The 20947-nt window shown below is 36.6% G+C and overlaps 1 protein-coding gene across 1 annotated transcript in view; it reads left to right on the top strand.

Annotated features, from left to right (window-relative positions):
• Nucleotides 1-386: 386 nt before the first annotated feature.
• Nucleotides 387-20947, top strand: part of SCN9A (sodium voltage-gated channel alpha subunit 9) — a 176940-nt gene continuing 156379 nt past the window's right edge. The window contains exon 1 of the mRNA XM_035007847.1: nucleotides 387-622. The gene's annotated coding sequence lies outside the window, so the exon portion shown is untranslated. The remainder of the gene's footprint in view (nucleotides 623-20947) is intronic.

The following is a 20947-nucleotide window of genomic DNA, read 5'->3' on the forward strand; positions in this document are numbered from 1 at the left end:
ACACACACACACACACACACACACACACACACACACACACACACACACACACACAGAGGCGCGCGCGCGCGCGCGCCCCGCCCGATGGGGGAGCCGTGGATGCGAGGTCGCGGCCCCCACCCCTGCCTTCTCCCAGCGCACCTCGGAGAAGAGGCAGCCCGGCCGCCCCGGCGCTCCTAGCGAGTCCAGCCGGATGCGAGCCGCGGGCGTGGAGAGCGGGCGACGCCGGCTGGGGAAAGGGCGGGGAGGGAGGAGTGGCGGGGGAGCCGGCGGCGCGGCTGCCGCGGGGGGCGGGGGCGGGGCTGCCGCCGGTCTGGGCGCGCCCCGGAAGGAGGGGCTCAGTCTCGGTGCTGGCCCTGGCCAGCGCTCCGGCGGCGGGGGTCTGGTTTCCAGTTCCGCCCTCTCGCCTGGGCTGGCGCTGGGCTAGCCTGCGGGCAGCGGCTGGGGGTGGCAGGCGCCGGCGGAGCAACAGGAGCCAAAAGAAAGAGGGCGACGGAGCTACAGAGAGAACGCCGGTGGGGAGAGACCAGGAGCGAGGAAGGGTCTCTGAAGCCCGCGCCCTCCGCACAGGCCGGATTGTGCAGGCGCGCTGGATGGGCATCGTCGGCGGGCAGGGTTGCAAGTAAGTGGCTTTTCCGTTGCTCCTCTGGCGTGGCGGACCGGGAAGCCCTCCGTCTCTCGCCAGTGCTCGCCTCAGCCGCCACACCCACCTGTATCCATTTTCCCATCTCGCGGTTTTGGCCACTTGGTGTTAGGCCACCCGAAAGTAGAGAGGAGAGAAGCTGAACGGAGAGGTCCAAGCAGTGAGAGAAAGAGGAGCTGGAAAGGCGCCTGTTTCCAGTGCGGGTTTTGACTGTGTGCGTTTGCTGGCAGGTTCCGAAAATGTGGAAAGGAAAGGCACTTATACCTGATGGTTTGCGTCCGCTTTTTCTTACTGTCTATGCTGGCAAAATTGTTGGATGGGTTTCAGTTCCAGGGGCAGGTCGTATTCTTCGCGAGAAAAAAAGCCTGTGTTGTATTTCCCATCTGCAAAGGTGAGCGTGCAGAACCAGCATAGCGGATTCTACCTGTATGCAGGGACAGCGAAACAGCGCCGCACCCCTTCGCAGCTCACAAACATGAGGAATAGACAACTGCTTAGCCCCATTTCTCAAACACAGTCCCCCCAACAAATAAGCATTTTATAGTGCAATTCAGAAGAGATTTAGAATCATTTTAACTTTTTATCGGTCTCAACTGAAACTGTCATTTACTTGCAGGGAAAAAATAGATATTTTCGTTACTTGTATTAAAGACAAAAGATCAAAACAAGATTACCAAACTAAGAAACTTTAATGTCAACTTCTGTGATTATAACAAACATTTTACTCATTATTTTAGTGTTTCTTTTTAAATTATAGTTGCAGCCTTCCTAGTAATGTTTATCTCCTCTGAAGCTAAGAACAGTTTTTTTTTTATCTGAGAAGCTTAGGGGAGTTTTTAAAAAGCTAACTTCAATAAGATAAAGACCAAATTAACACAGGCTTTTCAAAGAATGGTGGATTTTCAGTTTCTGTGTGTCAGTGTTGGGAGGCTCATTTCTTTTCAGAAACACAATTAATGTTCTTTTCTATTTTTCCTCCTTCCCAGTGGGCAGGAGGAAGACATTGTTTTTCTTTCTTTCTTTTTTCTTCCTTCCTTCCTTCCTTTCTTTCGAGAATTTAAAATATATTTCCATGATTTTTGCTTTAACATCAATAAAACCTAACTATATATAATCTGCAAACCAAATGCAATGATTGAATAGTCCATTTTATTGAAACGTCTTCAAATTCTTTTTCCATTTTTAAAAATAATTAAACTAGAATTCACTTTCTCAGGAACTATGGTAAATAGGATTTAATTTTTTTTTTATTATTCAAAGCTAGTCTTATCTGATCCTTATGTATGGAGTTATCATGATTGTTAGAATAGCTTATTCACAGAATGCTAGACAAAATATAACTTTTGGTGTAATGGAGAGTGTGCCTTTAGGCAACTGGTAATAGTTTTGCTTAAGATACGTTTTTGCATTTTGTATATGTTTAAATTACCTGTCTAGGGGCGCCTGGGTGGCTCAGTCGTTAAGCGTCTGCCTTCGGCTCAGGTCATGATCTCGGGGTGCTGGGATCGAGCCCCGCATCGGGCTCCCTGCTCGGCGGGGGGCCTGCTTCTCCCTCTCCCACTCCCCCTCCTTGTGTTCCCTCTCTAGCTGTGTCTGTCTCTGTCAAATAAATAAATAAAATCTTTAAAAAATAAAAATAAAATAAAATAAATTACCTGTCTATTGGAGGTTCCCTTTTGGAAGTGAACCATTATGCAATCATGGGACCAGTGACATATTTTTACAGAGGTTCAATATACAATATGCCATGATTCCTATGGTTTAGGGTAGGGCTAACTGGGTACCTTGATGAGTCTACAGAAGAAAGATGAGTCAGGTCTGGCTCTCTGCCAAGAGCATCCTTATACCTCATTGTGTCCCATAGGACCAGGAAATAATCATGGGAACCCTCCAGTGGTAGTGCTTCTGTTTTTGCTACCTGTTGCTGAGGTGGGTTTTGGCAGCAAAGAAAATGTAAGAAATTCAGAGGTGGAATCAGTGGGGTCCTATTCACTGTATTCAATATGACCAAACCACTTTCTTTGTGGCAAGAAAAAAAAATAGACTCTTGCATTTTGCATTAATAATATAAACTAACATTTATCTAATTTCTATTCCTAGTAGATACATGAAAGAATGTGATATGCTGGGAGGATTTATTTGGTATTTTTCTAATCCAAGGCCTGACCTTGCTGAGGAGCTTAAAGTTTATTAATGTAAATGGATCATTCTAAATGTCATAATGGTATGATTATGATTTTCTCTAAAACTGTCTTAGATCTTTTCCCCCAGTCTTTAACATCTGAATAAATGGCTTCACCATCCAAATGTTATTGCTCTCTCTCTTCCTCAAGACAGCATTTCATCCATAACTAGTCCAGATTTAGATCTCTCAGTTTTCTCTTCCAAATATATCTCTATTCATTTATACTTCTCAGATATATCTCTTTAGCTTTGTTCTCTATGTCTACTATGCCAATAAATTAGTTCAAACCACCATCATAATTTACCTGGATTTCTGCTCCAGGCTTCGTATTAGTCTCTCTACTTCCATAGTTTCCTCCCCTACGATTCACTCTCCATACACAGCAATACCATTGTGCCTCTCCTTAAAAACATTCATTAACTAACTGCGTAGAAAAAAAAGAATAAATGCAGACACATAGAAATCTATCAACAACAAATTCCTTCTGTTAGCATACAGCTCTCTGTGATCTGGCCCTTCTTTATAAGCTCACTGAATCCATCCCCCTCATTTATATGCTCCAGTCACACTGGTCTTTTAGTACCTGTAACACATGGAATAATTTCACCCCCTAAGGCTTTTTAAATACTGTTCCCAGTGCGTGGACTATTCCTTTCGTTCTTTGAATGGCTAGCTCCTTCTCAAACTTTAAATCTCAGCTCAAAGGTCTTTTCCTCAAGTGATCATTCTTGATTACCTGTCAAAAGTAGGTTGTCATCTGTTAGTCTCTGTCTTGGTACTTGTTTGTTTCCTTCATGGTGCTTATTATAGCATGCAGATATTTTGTGGATTTGAATATTGAAAGCTCTAAAGGAACAGAGACCAAGTCTTTATTGTTGGCCCAGTGTCCAGAACAGTGTCTGGCATGAAGTAGTGGGGGGTTCCTAAATATTTATGTAAATAATAAAGTACAAAGACATGACTTATTTCAGCATAGAGCACATCAACCCAGTCTATTTCTGCATTTTATGATTCAATTTCTTTTTAATTTGTTGAGCATCTGGTACATTTACGAACCTGTACTATGATTTTTAGGGAGTAAAATATCCTGAGATGTATTCCCATCTTTCGGCAGCGTAGGCTATAATGTGTTCAAAGGTAAGTAGATTATAACATAGTCTTAGGAAAGCAGTGACCACAACTGGATTAAGATATATTTGGAAGGAAAACTGGAGTGCATAAGCCAATATGACTTTTGTATGAGTGACTTCTAACGTGCAATGGTGACCTTATTAGGTTTAAATCTGTATCTTTTGCCAACAATTTGAGGGTCTATCAGTAATCACTACATTTACAATATTGTTTTGTAATAAATATGGATACTTGAATGAGCTCAGTTGATGGAAATATGTTCAAATGAGGCTGAGGCCATAGATCCGGTACTGACATGATCCAAGTTGGTGTTTACTCCAGGTTCAAGGGGCAAATTATCTGACAAATCCAAAGTGTCCACTTGGGAAGGTTCAGAGAGACACTGTGGGCTAATCCGTGAAGATCCATCACCTATTATTAGGTGTGGAGGAAAGGGGGCTTCAGAATTCATGCTGGTTAATGATTGTGTCAATTTATACTAGAATTTATACAATATACACACTTCATATGGCAATAATCCACCCATTATTATTTTTTTTGCATCTGTATTTAAAGATATTAAATATTTTTGGTATTAACATGTGGTTGAAAATCTAGCTTTCATTTAGGCAAGCAGCTTTCATATTTTTTATCTAGCGACTGACCAGCTTTTTTTCTTGTAAAGAATTTGCAATCATATTTCTTCTGGAAGGACTAAACTATTTCATGAATTTTGTTAAATTTGCTGCTAAGGTGGCACATTGTGGTTGTAATGGGTGGGAGTGCCCCTGTGTGCTAATTGGAGATGGCCCCCTGTTTTACATGTCACAAATTAGCTTATTATTCTTACACAGAGGTAGTATAGCTTTCTTCTTCAGAATGATGTAAGTTAGAATAGCACGTAAGATGGCAGTGCATTAATAAAATGATTATTATAAAATTGTATAAAACTAATTTGCATTTGAGGATTTATGGAAGAGCATTCACAGAATGTGGGTAGACTACTTTTGTAGAATGTGAGAGAACAGTTTCAGTATCTTGCCATCCTGCAAAATGGAATTTCTCCATTGAAGGTTTAACTGGCTCTCCCCCACCCCCCACCCCCATGTATAGCTGGAAGGAAATGGCTTTAGGCAACAGGGAAAGCCATCAGCTCTTGGCAGCCAAAGGTAGAGTAAACTTTGGAGGAACAAAACTCTTCTGGGTGGTGAGGGAAAAGGCCAGACCATGATAAAGAGGGACAGGAGGTGGGAATGCCTTGAACAGTGCCAATAAACATAATCTGCCACAGACAAATTTGAGTTGACATATATATACAGTTGGATTATTTGATATCTTTTTAGCCACACTGAGAAGAGTTCTTTCTTCTTTTTTCTTTAGAATAACAACTGTATTTTAAGGGAAAACATGCTGTTATTTCTTCTTTTATACAGGAAATGGATTACCTTTGGATTTTTAAACTGATGTAACAGGGAGCCCAAAATGCCATATATTATTATTAAAATATACAATTTATTTGATTGCAATTTCATTGCTATTCATTTCATGATTTCCTTTTGTCATGTGTTTGAGAGACTTTTATTATTGATTATAAATTTCTTTAAAATGTCTCCTTGGATTTTTTACAAAGCTTTCTGAATCAATTATCAAAATACAATAAAACTAATTGCACCTGATTCTTCACTTGGAAATTTAGAGGGAGTAAGTACATTTACCATGTCATTAACCTACCATCTCTGCTCTGCAATGTATGCCTTTTTCTTTCCCTTTTTCTCTTCTCTACATATCATCTTCTGAACATTTGATATATATGCCCGTAATACAAATTTTTCTCCACTGTTTGGTCAAATTATTAATACAAATAATTGGAAAATGGAGCTCCTAAAGAAGGATTAATAAGATTAGATGGATGCATTAAAAAAATAAGCACAAAACATTTCTGTAGAGATTTCTAATGAAATTTTCTGTGTGTTATATACCAAACTAGACATCCTGTGTCATCTGATTATTTTCTTTTTTTTTTTTTAAAGGTTTTGTTTTGTTTTGTTTGACAGAGAGAGACACAGGGAGAGAGGGAACACAAGCAGGGGGAGCGGGAGAAGCAGGCTTCCCACTGAGCAGGGAGCCCCATGCAGGGCTCGATCCCAGGACTCTGAGATCATGACCCGAGCCAAAGGCAGACGCCTAACGACTGAGCCACCCAGGCGCCCCTCATCTGATTATTTTCAAAAAATAAGGGTGATTTCACTAGATGTAGTATCTGTCAACTGTACTAGTTGCTCATAACTGTGTATCTTAGAATCTAAGTAATTATTTTCATCTTCCTGAGAGTCTATAATTAGAAATTCAAAAAAAAAGAAGTAAATGGTAGATATTAAAATCCATACAGAAAAGTAAAATGGGAAAATGAGAAAAATGTTATTGATAAAAAAGTATCCTCTTATTTATTGATTTAACCTAAAGAATAAGTGATTATTCTTTCAAGTCCAATGGACAATGGACCATCCAGGATTTAGGGTAAGGATAGCTTATTAACTATATGTACATTTTGAATAAGATACATTGAAGATTTAATGGTAAATTATGCCTTCCTTTGCTTTCTCTGGATAATGATATAATAACATAACAAAATTAACATTGCACATAGATGAGTAATGGGACTAATTTTTATAGATGATCCTTTCATGGAATAAAATATAACAAAGTTTAAGTGATGATTTGTCCCCCTTAACGTAACACATATTCTTGTTACCCAGGACAAACTTGGCTCATGGTAATTCATGTAAGGAGAAGAGAAATGGCATCCTCAAGGGTCAAGTGGGAACAAGGTTCTTACAATCTCATGAGATCATCCGACAGACTTTCAGGAATGAATATTTATAGGATTGTTATGCAGAGACATTCTTAAAAATTCATATTACATCCTTACTATATTTCAGAATATTTATAAAATATTTTTATAAAGGGTTAAAAATATAGAGGAATAAATTTGTATTCATGTTAGTGTAGTTGAAATGTGTTTTTCTAGATATTTCTCTTGCTATATATGTGGTCTTAGCCAAATACTTTTTCTCAAATGCAACTTCATTATTTGTAGGATTGGAAGTGTCTTCTTCTAAGGGGTTCTATACAAAAAATCCATTTCAGGGTCTCACACATGATAAGGAGGTGTTCAATAATGGTAGGTAGACATTTGGTAACTTAGTATATTATAATCAAAATGTATTCTATTTTGAATACAAATGGTACAGCATTTAAAGTGCACTGTTGTTACATTTACTTTTAATCCTGTTTTTAAAGACAGTTCTAGTTATACATCTCTAATAAGACCATTCCATTTTGAATTCTCTGTTGGTAAAGTTGTCAGTAATAAGCTATTACAAATAGTTTATGTGAAGTATCTAAAAACTTATAAGTAGAAAAACATGAAAGAAGTATCTAAAACTCAAGAATTTGTTAACTATCCAGTTAGGTTTTCTTTCTGATTTTGAACCTGATCCATCAGAATTTTTCATTAATAGAGAGCAGTTCAGTAGAGGTGACCTGCCAGATATCCTAATGATGCATCTTAAAACTATCTACTTTGATTGGAATTTTTTTAAATAACATATGAAATTTCTCACTTATGTGTGAAATCAAACTTACTCTAGTACTTCAATCATCAGGAATGTAACTCTCAATTTTTAAATCAGCAAATAAGATGTTTGAGCCTGAAGGAAATATTTGCCAATATGGCCATTCACTTACTTTATTTCATTGGTGATCATTAACAAAAACCAAATCTTGTAAAGGAAATCATTGAACTAAGGGTAATAATTGAGTTGTTTTATTTATTGTTTTCTTTAGCAATCCACAATTCTTCCCCAGTTACAAAGATAATAGACTATGCATTGCAAGAGGTGGGTCATGGCAACATTATGAAGACAGAAAATGAATATATGAACAGGTACACTGTCATAAAGAAAAATATGGATAGCAGCACCATTTACATATTGTTAAGATTTCTGATAATAACATTAATTTAACAGCCTCAAGTATGGAACTCAATTTTGCCAAGCAGTTCATTAAGGGATCTTCAGATGCTTCTTTTAAATCTTTACAACCACTTTTTGAGTTGAGAACACTAAGGCTCAGAAGTTTGCTAACCTTCCTAAAGACTTGCAGTGATCACTAACCTGAGTAACGTGCACATTCTTTTCAGAGGCAATAAAATTGTATTTATCCTATGAATGCTGTTGTACGTATCCCGCCCAAATATACCTAGTGATTACATTACCAAGGATTGAAATCTTTTCAATCCATAAAGGAGCTGAAATAATCTCCATTTGCAGTTAAAGCAGACTATGTAATTACAACCCTAGTGAATAAGACAGATTGAAGATTGTTTAAATGTTCATCTTGAATACTGATTCTTGGGTGGTCTATTTGTGTTAAACCAAAGTTGAGATTTAGGTGGAAGTTTGAAGACATTATGATGTTATGAAACATACCAAGACATTTAAAGTGCTTTTGAGGTTGTTTTAAAGGTTGAGGGACTTTGCTTTCCTGGTCTAGGGATGTTATTGTATTACTCTGACTTGGCCATGATTAGAATGTTTTGCTTGTTTTATTTTGAGGAAATCAAAGGAACTTTCCCAACCTAGACAAGAGTTTGAAAGAAAAGGATGAGTCCCATTAAAAGGGATAAGAGTGTGAAATGTCTAGGCAAAGTCCATTCAGCCTCAAATATGAGTGATGAAATGGAGAAGAAAGAGGGAATGAAGCCATGTATGAGATCCTGGGTCTTAGGGGATGGAGCAGTAGAGAAAGCAAAGTGACCTTATGCAGGGTTAGGAAAGAAGAAGAGAGTGTTCATCTAAAGTTCTTATGTCCCAGAAATTGAGAATATAGACATTTTTAATTAGAGGAGTACAAATATTTTTAGTACCCCAAATTGATACACTCAAATGTAATCTAAATCATAGTACTTATTGTCACAAAGAGACAATGATTTATGTCAATTAAAGTTTAACATTAATGATTCAAGGTGTTTACTCTTAAGGGTTTTAAAACATTTTTGGAAAATTTATTTTGCATTGTATATAATTTTCTAATGCAAATGATCTTTAAATATCTACTGTCTACTTAGATACTGCATTTTAGTGGGGTATATAAACATGACAATTAGAAGCTTGAGTTCTGTGATATATCTGAGTTCTAGTGGTTGTTGACTGGCAGCTTGTCCACTAGACTGTTAAGATTTTAAGTGTAGAGACCATAGCTTGTTCATATTAGCATCCCTGCATGGTGCCTTAGATGCAGTCATTCTCGATACAGATTTGCTGAAGAAATGAATCATATTTATTACACCAATATATGCTCAACTCATTACAAATAGCTCCTTTTCACTGAAACTTACTAAGTATGTGGGAGAAATAAGTTGAGTTTAGTAATTTAGACTTCTCAAACCTAGCTTTTTATCATTACTAGGTCATGATGAATGAGTCATATTTCTTATTTCTTACTCAGGAAAGGAATAGCACTCCTGCTTATTTTTTGCCACAGTTTGGGTTCATCAATTCTAGATGACAATATTTAGCTTTCTTTGCATAAAAGAGCCAAATGTTTTAACATGTACTCAATTTGATATACTACAAAGACTGACACCCTGATCTTTTCCTAAAAGTGAGAGTTATCTATTGGAGGATTTGCTTAAGAAGTGGACTGTGGTCCAACAGTAAAAAAAAAAAAAAAAAAAAAAAAAAAGTTAAAACTAAAATTTCTAACCGATTTGTCTTGAGCTGGTGATCAGTCATTAAGCTGTATCTGGTTGGCATCCGAAATGTGTCGGTTAGGAGTTGGCATCCAAATTGCTATCAGTGCCGTTGAGGTTTGTGGGGAGGGAGAGCCTGGCAGAGATCCCAAGGGTAGCGGTAAAGGGAGGCTGAGTGGTTCCAGGTCAGCTCTAAAACAGCATCACTGTTCTCAGCATTTATGTTTCTGCAAATGAACAGCAATACCTCCTTTCCTCCCTTCTTCCTTTATTCACTCTCTTCCTTCAGCAGGTATTTACTGAGTAGCTACTCGGGTACTATTGCAGAGAGCATAGATATAGCGGTGAACAGAACATGGAGGTTTCATGCTAGTTTTGAGATAGATAATGAGTAAATAAACAGAACCCACTATCTGTATGCTGTGGAGAAACATACAGCAGGACACAGAGAATTGAGGGAAGGAGGCATTATTTAATAAGGGTGGCTAGAAAAGCCTTTTAGAGGTGATATTTGAGGTAGGGACGTGAGGGAGCCAGGGAAGCAAGAGGGAAATCATTCCAGTCACAAGAAGAGGCGATTGCAGCAGCCTGAAGGTGTATTTGATGTGTTTATGGAAAAGCAAGGAAGTCAGTGTGGCTAAAGTGCAGAGAGCAAGGTAGAAAGTAATAGAAGATATGGGAATTTTCTTAATTTGGGAAAGGTTACTAAGTCTGCCTAGAGGTCTGTATAATGAGCAAATGCTTCAGTGACCAGCATGGGACAAACTTCAGGGGGAGATGAATTGTGCCTTTTTTTTTTTTTAAACTGGATCCCGTTCTGAATATAGGTACCACACAATCCAAATAAATATTTGGGAAACTCCTAATTTCCATATAAAATTAATCTTCCTGCCATTTCTTTGTGATTTATATGTAAATGTCTTATATTCCCTTCCCATCTGCAATAAATTAGATTCTTAGAAGCCCTTATTACCATTTGAGGACAAAAGGGCTAACATGACAGAGGTTACAAATGAGATGATCTTTTAAATGTTTAAATTCAGGAAACTAAAACATGGTGAGAGTGCAGTAATATTTTGCATATTTTGATTGATTTTTTTGTATCTGTTGTACAATTTCTTACGAAATAGTGGTACTGCATAGATAGAAAGGAGTATTGCCTAGCAAAACAGATACTAGGGAAGCACGTGTGTATCCTGTCAAGCTTGACTCCCCTGCTAACTGCTATAACTTTGGTATTCTACTGACTCTTTCTTCCTTACAGTTTTCAGCAAATTCTTGTGAAATTAAAAAAAATAATAATAATTGTGGTGCAGTATTTATAACATAAAATTTGCCACTTTAACTGTTATGAAGTGTGTAATTCAGGGGCATTAAGTACATTCACATTGTCGGCAACCATCACCAACATCCATCTCCAGAACTTTTTCACCATTCCACACTGAAACTCTATACCCATTAAACAAGAACACATTACCTTGCTACCCCTACCCCTGTCCCTGGTAATCACTATTCTACTCTCCTTACCCATGAATTTGATTATTCTAGGTATCTCATATAAGTGGAATCATATAATATTTGTCCTTTTGTGTCTGGCTTATTTCACCTAGCATAATATTTTTAAGGTTCATAGATGTTGTAGCATATGTCAGAATTTCCTTCCTCTTTAAAGCTGCCTGGTATTTCATTGTATGTATAGATCATATTTTGTTTATCCATTCCTCAGTTGATGGACATTTGGGTTGCTTTTACATTTTGGTTATTATGAATAATGATATTGTTGTGAACATTGGTGGACAAATATCTGATTGCATCCCTGCTTTAAATTTCTTGGATATTTACCCACAAGTGGAATTTCTGGATCATATGATAATTCTGTTTAATTTTTTGAAGAACTGCCGTACCATTTTCCACATCAGCTGCACTATTTTGCATTCCCACCAGCAATGCATAAGGGTTTCAATTTCCCCACACTCTCGCTAACATTTATTTTTTTCTTTTTTTAAATAATAACCATTCTACTGGGTGTCAAGTGGTATCTCATTGTGATTTTTATTTACTTTTCTGTAATGATTAGTGAAGTTGAATATCCTTTCATGTGCTTATTGTCCATTTGTACATCTTCCTTGAAGAAATATCTATTGAAGTTCTTTAATAGTTATTTGTTTGTTTTTGTTGTTAAGTTTTGGGAATCCTTAATATATTGTAGATATTAATTTCTTATCAGATATATGATTTGCAAATATTTTATCCATTCTCTGGGTTGCCTTTTCATTCTCTGACAGTATCCTTTGGCACACAAGTTTTCAATTTTGATGAAATCTAGTTTATCTGTTTTGGTTCTTTTGTTGCCTTTGCATTTGGTGTCATATCCAAGAAAACATTGCCAAATCCAACGTTTTGAATATTTTCTCTTATGCTTTCTTATTATAGTTTTATAGTTTTAGCTCTTTCATTTAGGTCTGTGATCCATTGGATCCATTTTTTTTTTTTCAATCCCCATAGACATTATAGAGCCTAAGGGTCTCCAACTTCCATTAGCCTTTCTTTTGCAGAAGTCTGTCTTTTTCCTTTTTTTTTTTTTTTTTTTAAGATTTACTCATTTACTTGAGAGAGAGAGCGCGTGCACGTGAGAGTGCACACACACAGAGGAGGGGGCAGAGAGAGTCCCAAGTGGACTCTGCACTGAGCGTGGAGCTGACATGGGGCTCCATCTCACAACCCTGAGATCAAGACCTAAGATCATGTCCTGAGCTGAAACCAAAAGTTAGAGGCTTAACCTACATTGTGCCACGCAAGCACCCCTCTTAGGGGTCTAGTTTTTTTTTTTTTTTTTTAAAGATTTTATTTATTTATTTGACAGAGAGAGACACAGCGAGAGAGGGAACACAAGCAGGGGGAGTGGGAGAGGGAGAAGCAGGCTTCCCGCGGAGCAGGGAGCCCGATGTGGGGCTCGAAGTGGGGCTCGATCCCAGGACCCTGGGATCGCGACCTGAGCCGACTGAGCCACCCAGGCACCCCAGGGGTCTAGTTTTTTAGCTCAAATATTCCTTACTCAGAGTAAGGTAAATATTCCTTACTCTGAATATTTACCTTACCTTTCCTTACTCTGAATATTTACCTTACCTTTTTTTTTTTTTTTAAAGATTTTATTTATTTATTTGACAGAGAGAGAGATAGCGAGAGCAGGAACACAAGCAGGGGGAGTGGGAGAGGGAGAAGCAGGCTTCCCGCGGAGCAGGGAGCCCGATGTGGGACTCGATCCCAGGACCCTGGGATCATGACCTGAGCCGAAGGCAGACGCTTAACGACTGAGCCACCCAGGCGCCCTACCTTACCTTTAAGGTAGCCGCCTTATTTCATGTTTTTTTTTTGTATGCTAGGATTAAAGTCCTTGAATGATTGGAAGAATATGCTAGCAACTTAGGGAGATTCCTGGTATAGAAAGATTATCATATTCTTCTGCTGATTGGGTTTATTCATCCTTTTGACAAATCCTATATTTGAAAACTATTTGGGTTTGGTCCCTTCCTATATAGTCTAGGAATTCTGATTCTTGCTAACTAGTTAATAAATTCAAGAACTGTTTATATTACAATCCTCAGTATTAGATGATTTGATTAAGTAGAGCAAGAATTCTGTTTTGCTACAGTTAGATCTCCTCCAACCCCAGCACAATGTTTTACACAGAGTACTAAATAATACTTGAGTGAGTAAACAAATGGGCAAATGAATGAAAGACTGTCTTGTTTTCTTAAGTATTTAGTAAATCAATGACTTCTACTCTTTAGAATCTTAGATTCATTTTAATAAGTTTAAAAATATTTCCTCTATTCCTTAATTCTTATGAAGATACTGATTTCTCAATCAATTTTGCTAGAAGTGTTTTTAGAAGAGCTTGCTACTGAGAACTGAAGTTTGAAGGTTAGAGTTTGTACCACAAATATTTTTGTTCCATTAGATAGTCCTTGTGGAGGTTAAATCCCATAGGCAATACCTTTTCCCCTTGGGTAGCTACCAGCAAGTGAAAAATTGTGGCTATTTATGGCAACTCAAGGTCACTGAGTATGCTTTACATTGTCATGAAAATATGACATATGAACATCTTTTTGCTTATAAACAGTTCAGTAAACTGATTAGAATAATAAAAGAAGTAAAGCCTACAAATAAAAATTAAGTACCTTTGCCTTTGAATTGTTTTAGACTCTTTGCCTCATTACTCACCTTATCTCAGAATCCAAGTCTCCTGGACAGATACCTACTGGAATATAAATTTTCTTCCAATTTACTTGTCACTCTGTGGCTGCTCTCTAATGTGGAATTTTATCTGCTGTTCTAAGTCTGTATATATCTATTATGGAATTCTGAAAATCGTGTCTCAAAATGGTGAAAAGTAAGAAATGCTATCATACATTTAATTAACCCCTTTAAAAAAATAGCCATACCCTTCATCTTCTATCTTTCAAACAATAACAACAACCTCAAAAGAGAATACATTTTAAACATTATTACATGGATTTCATCATATTCCCAGATTAAGTTCAGGGCTACCAAATGCCTCACCATAATCTTAGCCTCTGGTTCCAAGAGGGAGTAGAGAAGTATGAAACATGGAAGTTCCTCTGTTGGTGAACACGTTAGTTTGCAAAAGGCTTGTTTGTCAATTTATGTTAATTATTCTATAGTACCGCATTCCCCTGCTGATATATACTCTAAAGGAATGTCTACACCAAAAATCTTATAAGTAGATGACAACTTTTCTCAATGATGTCCACAGATATTCCAAAGAATCCCTTGGCCTGCATGCTACTTAACTCACTTGTTCTGATATTGAATTAAAGGGCCTTTTGCTATTGAACCATTCCTGGGCTGCCAGGAATATTTCATCTGCAGCATCCCTATGCTTGGATTTTACCTTCTTAAATGTATACCTAGCTTTCTCCTGCTTTGTCAATTAAGTTTCTGATGAAGAAAATCCTCTGACCCATTCTAGAATGTTTTTTGTTTTTTAAAATAATGTTTCTTTGTATCTTGCTGGATGTTACCTAGGCTCAGCACTTTGAACCATCACATGATGCTGCTCAGTCCTAAAGAATCATTTTTACTGTCAGATGATTAATCTTTTATGAATTTGCCATATTCCTTATTTTCTTACACTTTTAACTATTTTATTATTTCTACTTTGGTTTCAAATATTACAACCCTCCCAGTATGTTTGCATTTAACAATCCTGATAGATTTAATAATTTTCGTCACTTAAGAACAGTGCACACAGGGGCACCTGGGTGGCTCGGTCGTTGGGCGTCTGCCTTCGGCTCAGGTCATGATCCCAGGGTCCTGGGATCGAGTCCCGCATCGGGCTCCCTGCTCGGTGGGAAGCCTGCTTCTCCCCCTCCCGCTCCCCCTGCTTGTGTTCCCTCTCTCGCTGTGTCTCTCTCTGTCAAATAAATAAATAAATAAATCTAAAAAAAAAAAAAAAAGAACAGTGCAGACATTCTGCATGCACTGCATGGACTTATGAGCCTTACATTTGTAGCAACTAAATGGCTGTGTGTGATATATATTTCCATCTGTTGGTAGAAAGCAGTGTCTTCTGGTTTTGCAATGATCATAGTTTTCTTTTGTTTAAAATCCGAAGTTGAAATAAATATTTTTAAGAAGAAAAGGTCCTGTATATGTAATACAAAACTTTATCTATTCTGAAGTCACCTTTCCTTACTCTGAATATTTACCTTACCTTTCCTTACTCTGAATATTTACCTTACCTTTAAGGTAGCCGCCTTATTTCATTTTTTTTTCTTGTATGCTAGGATTAAAGTCCTTGCATGATTGGGAGAATATGCTAGCAATTTAGGGAGATTCCTGGTATAGAAAGATTATCATATTCTTTCTATAAGCAAAATCCATTTGTGAGAAAGTTGACAAAAATCACTAATAATAATGGTTAGAATATATTACACATGTAAAGTGTACCAGGAAATGTGTTTAATGATTAAAATGCCATGTCTCATTTTTTTCCCATAGGATAGGGATATCCTTATAGGATAATCGTTTTCAGCCCTGTTAATTTATGATGCAGAAACCAAGATTTACAGAGGTTAATTAACTTACTCACAGTCACAAGTTAGTAAGTAAAAGAGATGAGATTTGAACCCCGGTTTCTGTCACTCTGGAGCCACAAAATTAACAACTCTATTATGCTGTCTTCCTATTTTACTGCAGATCTAGATTTTAGATCAAAGCCACAAACATGTTAGGAAAATGAAATACAACATAAGCAGCAAATATTCTCCCCTTAAGATTTTATTTATTTATTTTTATTTTTTTAAGATTTTATTTATTTATTTGACAGAGAGAGACACAGCGAGAGAAGGAACACAAGCAGGGGGAGTGGGAGAGGGAGAAGCAGGCTTCCCGCAGAGTGGGGAGCCCGATGCGATGCGGGGCTTGATCGTAGGACCCTGGGATCATGACCTGAGCTGAAGGCAGACGCTTAACCACCTGAGCCACCCAGGCATCCCTATACTGCAATTTTTAAATGATAAACCATGAATTAGTGGATAAAAGTAAAACCTCATTAAAATCTTAGGGGGACAGGGCGCCTGGATGGCTCAGTTGTTAAGTGTCTGCCTTCTGCTCAGGTCATGATCCCAGGGTCCTGGGATGGAGCCCCGCATTGGGCTCCCTGCTCAGTGGGAAGACTTCTTCTCCCTCTGCCTGCCACTCCCCCTCCTTGTGCTTTCTCTCTCTCTCACAAATAAATAAATAAAATCTTTAAAAAAATAATAAAATAAAAATTGCAGTATATATGGGAAAAGATGATAATATTGCTAATATTTATTTAGACTAGGCACTGTGGTAGGCTCAGAAACTGTTTCTGTTCTTCCTAATAACCTTGTAAGGTGGATAATTTCCCTGCCTCATTTATGAGGAATTTGCATAATGCCACAGAGCTCCTTAGGTGTTATAATCATGGGATTCAAACTTAAATCTGCCTGGCACCAAAGCTACTATGCCCTTTCTCCTAAACCATGTTGATGTTTTGGGTGAGGTGGATACATGCATAATCAAAGAGTGGAAATGCACTCTCTATATAACACTTTATAAAAACGTGTATAACCTCTTCTGCAGCCATACTTTAGTGATCTCCGAGGTTAATTAAGTTTGTGGATAGTTTGGGCTCTTAGAAAAGAGTTAATTCTGACTAACAGAGAAGATTTAATATGGGTTAATAAACATTTTCCTTTTTTTCTTCATACAACATGTGTAGATGGAACAATATGAATTTTTCTATTAACAATTTCAGATATGCCAGCAATCATTGACAATAAACATAATTTCCCCCAAAGTAATACACTTCTTGAGTTATAAACATTAATTTCTTATAAACCTGAGAAAACTATATTTTTTAAGCCCACAAATAGAGACAACTTCTGTCTTAAGGTATAATATAAATAATCATTGTAGTGTGTTAGAAAGACCCGGATCACAGCATTTTAATAATTTTTTCATCAAAGAGTCTCGAAATAAATCCCTAATTATCTATCTGCAACTCATAATATAAAATCACATACACACCTTAAGTCGTTTTTTGTTTTGCTTTTTTTTTTTGCATATCAATTGTTCAAATACTATAAAATTTCAGAAAAACTCTTTGAGTGATTTTAGGACATGGAATATTGAACTGCTCTTTTGAAGTGATTAGACTAGTCATTGTTGTCCCCTAATAAGAAACAATAATTATTTAAAGAATTTATTAATATGATTACCATGGTGCTAAACATGAAGGATGCAATGATAAGCATTAATAAAAATGATTGGCTACTTATTCATTATTATATTTAATTTAGAAATGATGTACTTAACATTAGAGGCTCTAAAGTGGGTAGCCAGCTTAGCCCATTTTTCTTATTATGATGGTATACTTTGTATTTATGATCTAAAGAGAAGGTATTAAGAAAAGGAGTTACAGCATATATAGAAAATTCTTTTTAAGTTTATTAATTTACTGCATCCCGATGAAAACAAAAATAAGATTTTTGAAATTAGATAATGCGAGTCTAGTTATCTAGGACAATATACACAAGAAAGAGCAATATCTGATAAGACTAACCCCATTAAACCCCAATATCTGATAAGGCTAACCCCATTAAAATCATAAAACTAGAATAATTAAAATGCTATGTTATTGATAAAATACATAGTGCAGTGGAAGAAAATATAATGTCCAGAAATAGATATAATTATATGTGAGAATTATAAATGGCATCTCAAATAGGTGGGAGGAAGTATTAGTTAATAAGTACCATTGGGGCAACTGGATAGCCATGGAGATAAAGATAAATTCAGATCACTACTTCATAGCTTAACCCAAGATACATATCAGATGAATCAAATATTTAAAATATAAAATATAAATCACAAAGAAGGGGTGCCTGGGTGGCTCAGTCGTTGTGCATCTGCCTTCGGCTCAGGTCAGGATCCCAGGGTCCTGGGATCGAGCCCCGCTTCGGGCTCCCTGCTCTGCGGGAAGCCTGCTTCTCCCTCTTCCACTCCCTCTGCTTGTGTTCCCTCTCTCGCTGTGTCTCTCTCTGTCAAATAAATAAATAAAATCTTAAAGAAAGAAAAGGAAATGTTACTAGAAGAAAACATGTGGATGGGGCACCTAGGTGGCTCAGTTAGGTTACTGTCTGACCCTTGGTTTCAGCTCAGGTCATGATCTCAAAGTGATGAGATTGAGCTCTGCATCAGCCTCTGCGCTCAGTAGGGAGTCTGCTTGAGATTCTCTCCAGTCTCCCTCTGCCCCACTCTCCCTCTCTAAAAGGAATAAATAAAATCTTTTTAAAAATTTAGAAGAAAACATGTAGAATTTTTTCAAAATCTTAAAGTACAGATTTTTTTCCTAAGGTAATGTAAAAACAATAGTCATTAGAGAAAGGATTGTTGAATTCACTTTAATAAAATAGTAAATGCTCCAAAGGGCAAAATCTACCATAAACCAAAAAATAAAAAAAAATAAAAAACAGCAAAGTGATAAAAATATTTACATCTTATACTACAGAAAAGAGCTAATTTTATTATTATATTCAGAGTTCCTAAATTAATAAGAACAGAATAATAGCCCATTATAAAAATGGACTAAGGCTATGTACAGAGAGTTCACAGAAAGGAAGCACATTTTAAGGGTATGAAAAATCCCCAACCTTACTCATAAGAAAGAATGCAAACTGAAACAATAGGAAATTATCATTTCCCACTTCTTAAAATAGCAAAGATGAAAAAAATTTTATAAAACACCATGTTGAGGGTATGTGCAGACAATCCCTGACCTATTATTTATGGGGAGCATAAGTTGGTAGAACCTCTATGAAAATTAACTTGGCAATATGATCTTCTCCAAATTAAAAATTCAGATACAATTATGACCCAGAGATTTTACTATCAGGTATTTATCTCACAAATATAATTTCATATTGTAAGGCTATGTATGAGAAGATAATCATTGTGGCTTTGAGAAACAGCCTAAATGTTCTGCAAGGAGGAATGGCCAAATAATTTTGACATATCTATGCAAATAAGAATTTATGAAACTGTTGTAAAAAGAGTTGATGGTTCTATACATACTAATATGGAAATATTTCCAGCTTATATTTTTTAAGTGTCAAATGCAAAATGTAAAGCAGTGTAGATACAGGACATGATTTGTGTGGAAAGGAAAATTAATGGATGTATATGTGTTTATAAAAACACATAGATGGATACACAAGGGATTGGTACCAGTGGTTCCCTCCAGGGTAAGAATCTGGGTAGCTGGGAAACAAGGGAGAGAGGGAGAATTACTTTTCTTTATACATACTTTTGAGTCTCCTGGCTATATTTATTCTTCAACAATAAATATAAGAATGCTATTTAGGGAAAAAATGAGAGTCATAAACTGGCAGTTTGGCCCAACTTTTCAACTTAAAAGTGTTCTGTTCTTGGAGTTACTAACTGCTCTGAAGCTTAGGATTATAATCAAATGATAGGTCCTCAAAAATATGTCTGGAATGAATTTGAATGAATGAATGATGCATGTAAAAGTGTTTTGCAAACTGTAATGAGTATAAAAATATATAATATTGTTATTTGCAATATTATATTTAGATTAGAGTCATATGAATTGAAGACATTTTGCTACTCAAAATAACAAATTCAGAAAATATAGTACAGAAAATATGAGGAGGTGTGTTACCCAAACACTGAGAAAAGAGAAGAGGAAAAGTTTAGATGGTTCCATTTGAGGTAAAATGAGTAACTTCTCTCAGCCTCAGATAAGACTCCAGGGATTATGTGAATATCTCAGTCCTGTGCTTCCCAGAAATAGATCTTGAAATAAAACTCTGCTTTCACACTATGAAAAAATATATATGCACAAAAGGGAGAATATTTTAATTATAAATAACTGTATAGTTCTTTTAAGTAGTAATTATATACTTTTATTTATTTTTAAAAACCAGGTTTACCAAAAATCAAAAATTAAAAAATGACAAACTGGCAAAAAATAAATAGAAACTTTTTGTGAAAAGGGATCAATATTCTTAGCATAAAGAGACCCTTTATGAAAAGAAGAAAATAATGAATACCCCCATAGAAAAAGGACCAAGAAAATAAACAGATTTATCAAAGAAGAAACAGAAATGTTCCATGGAATGTACATTTAAAAAAAATATTTTCTCTATCAAATTGGGAAGCACTTTTAAATTGCTATACTTAATATTGTTTAGGTTTGGAAAAAATATACGCTTGTATATTGCTAGAGAGAACATAAATGTTTATAGCTTTCTTGAAAACATTTTGGCCAAATGTATGTAGATAAAAAGACAAAGTAAATACCTCAAAGTAAATACCTCAAAATAACAGCAGTGATTTTCTCTGAACAGGTTAATTTTATTTTGGTCTCTCTGCCTTTCAATATTTTCTAAATTTTCTAACAATGAAAATTTTCTATATTTATATTTAACCATATTAATAACACCAAATTAACTATATGCACAACTTTCTGGAGAGGATTTTGTCTTGGAGTTGATAACAAAATGTTTTCTATGTAACTTGACCTACAAATTTTAAATAAACTACATTATTTAATGGCAAAATTTAAGTTAGAATTAACCAACAATTGGTGCCTGGGTGGCTCAGTCGGTTCATCGTCCCGCAGAGTGGCCTGGCCATTGCTCTGTTCCAGGGCTCCCGCATGACCCCTCCCCCGCCCACCTGTCCG

Source organism: Mirounga leonina, unplaced genomic scaffold, assembly GCF_011800145.1.
Source record: "Mirounga leonina isolate KUSES-001 unplaced genomic scaffold, KU_Mleo_1.0 Mir_151, whole genome shotgun sequence".
NCBI lineage: Eukaryota > Metazoa > Chordata > Mammalia > Carnivora > Phocidae > Mirounga > Mirounga leonina.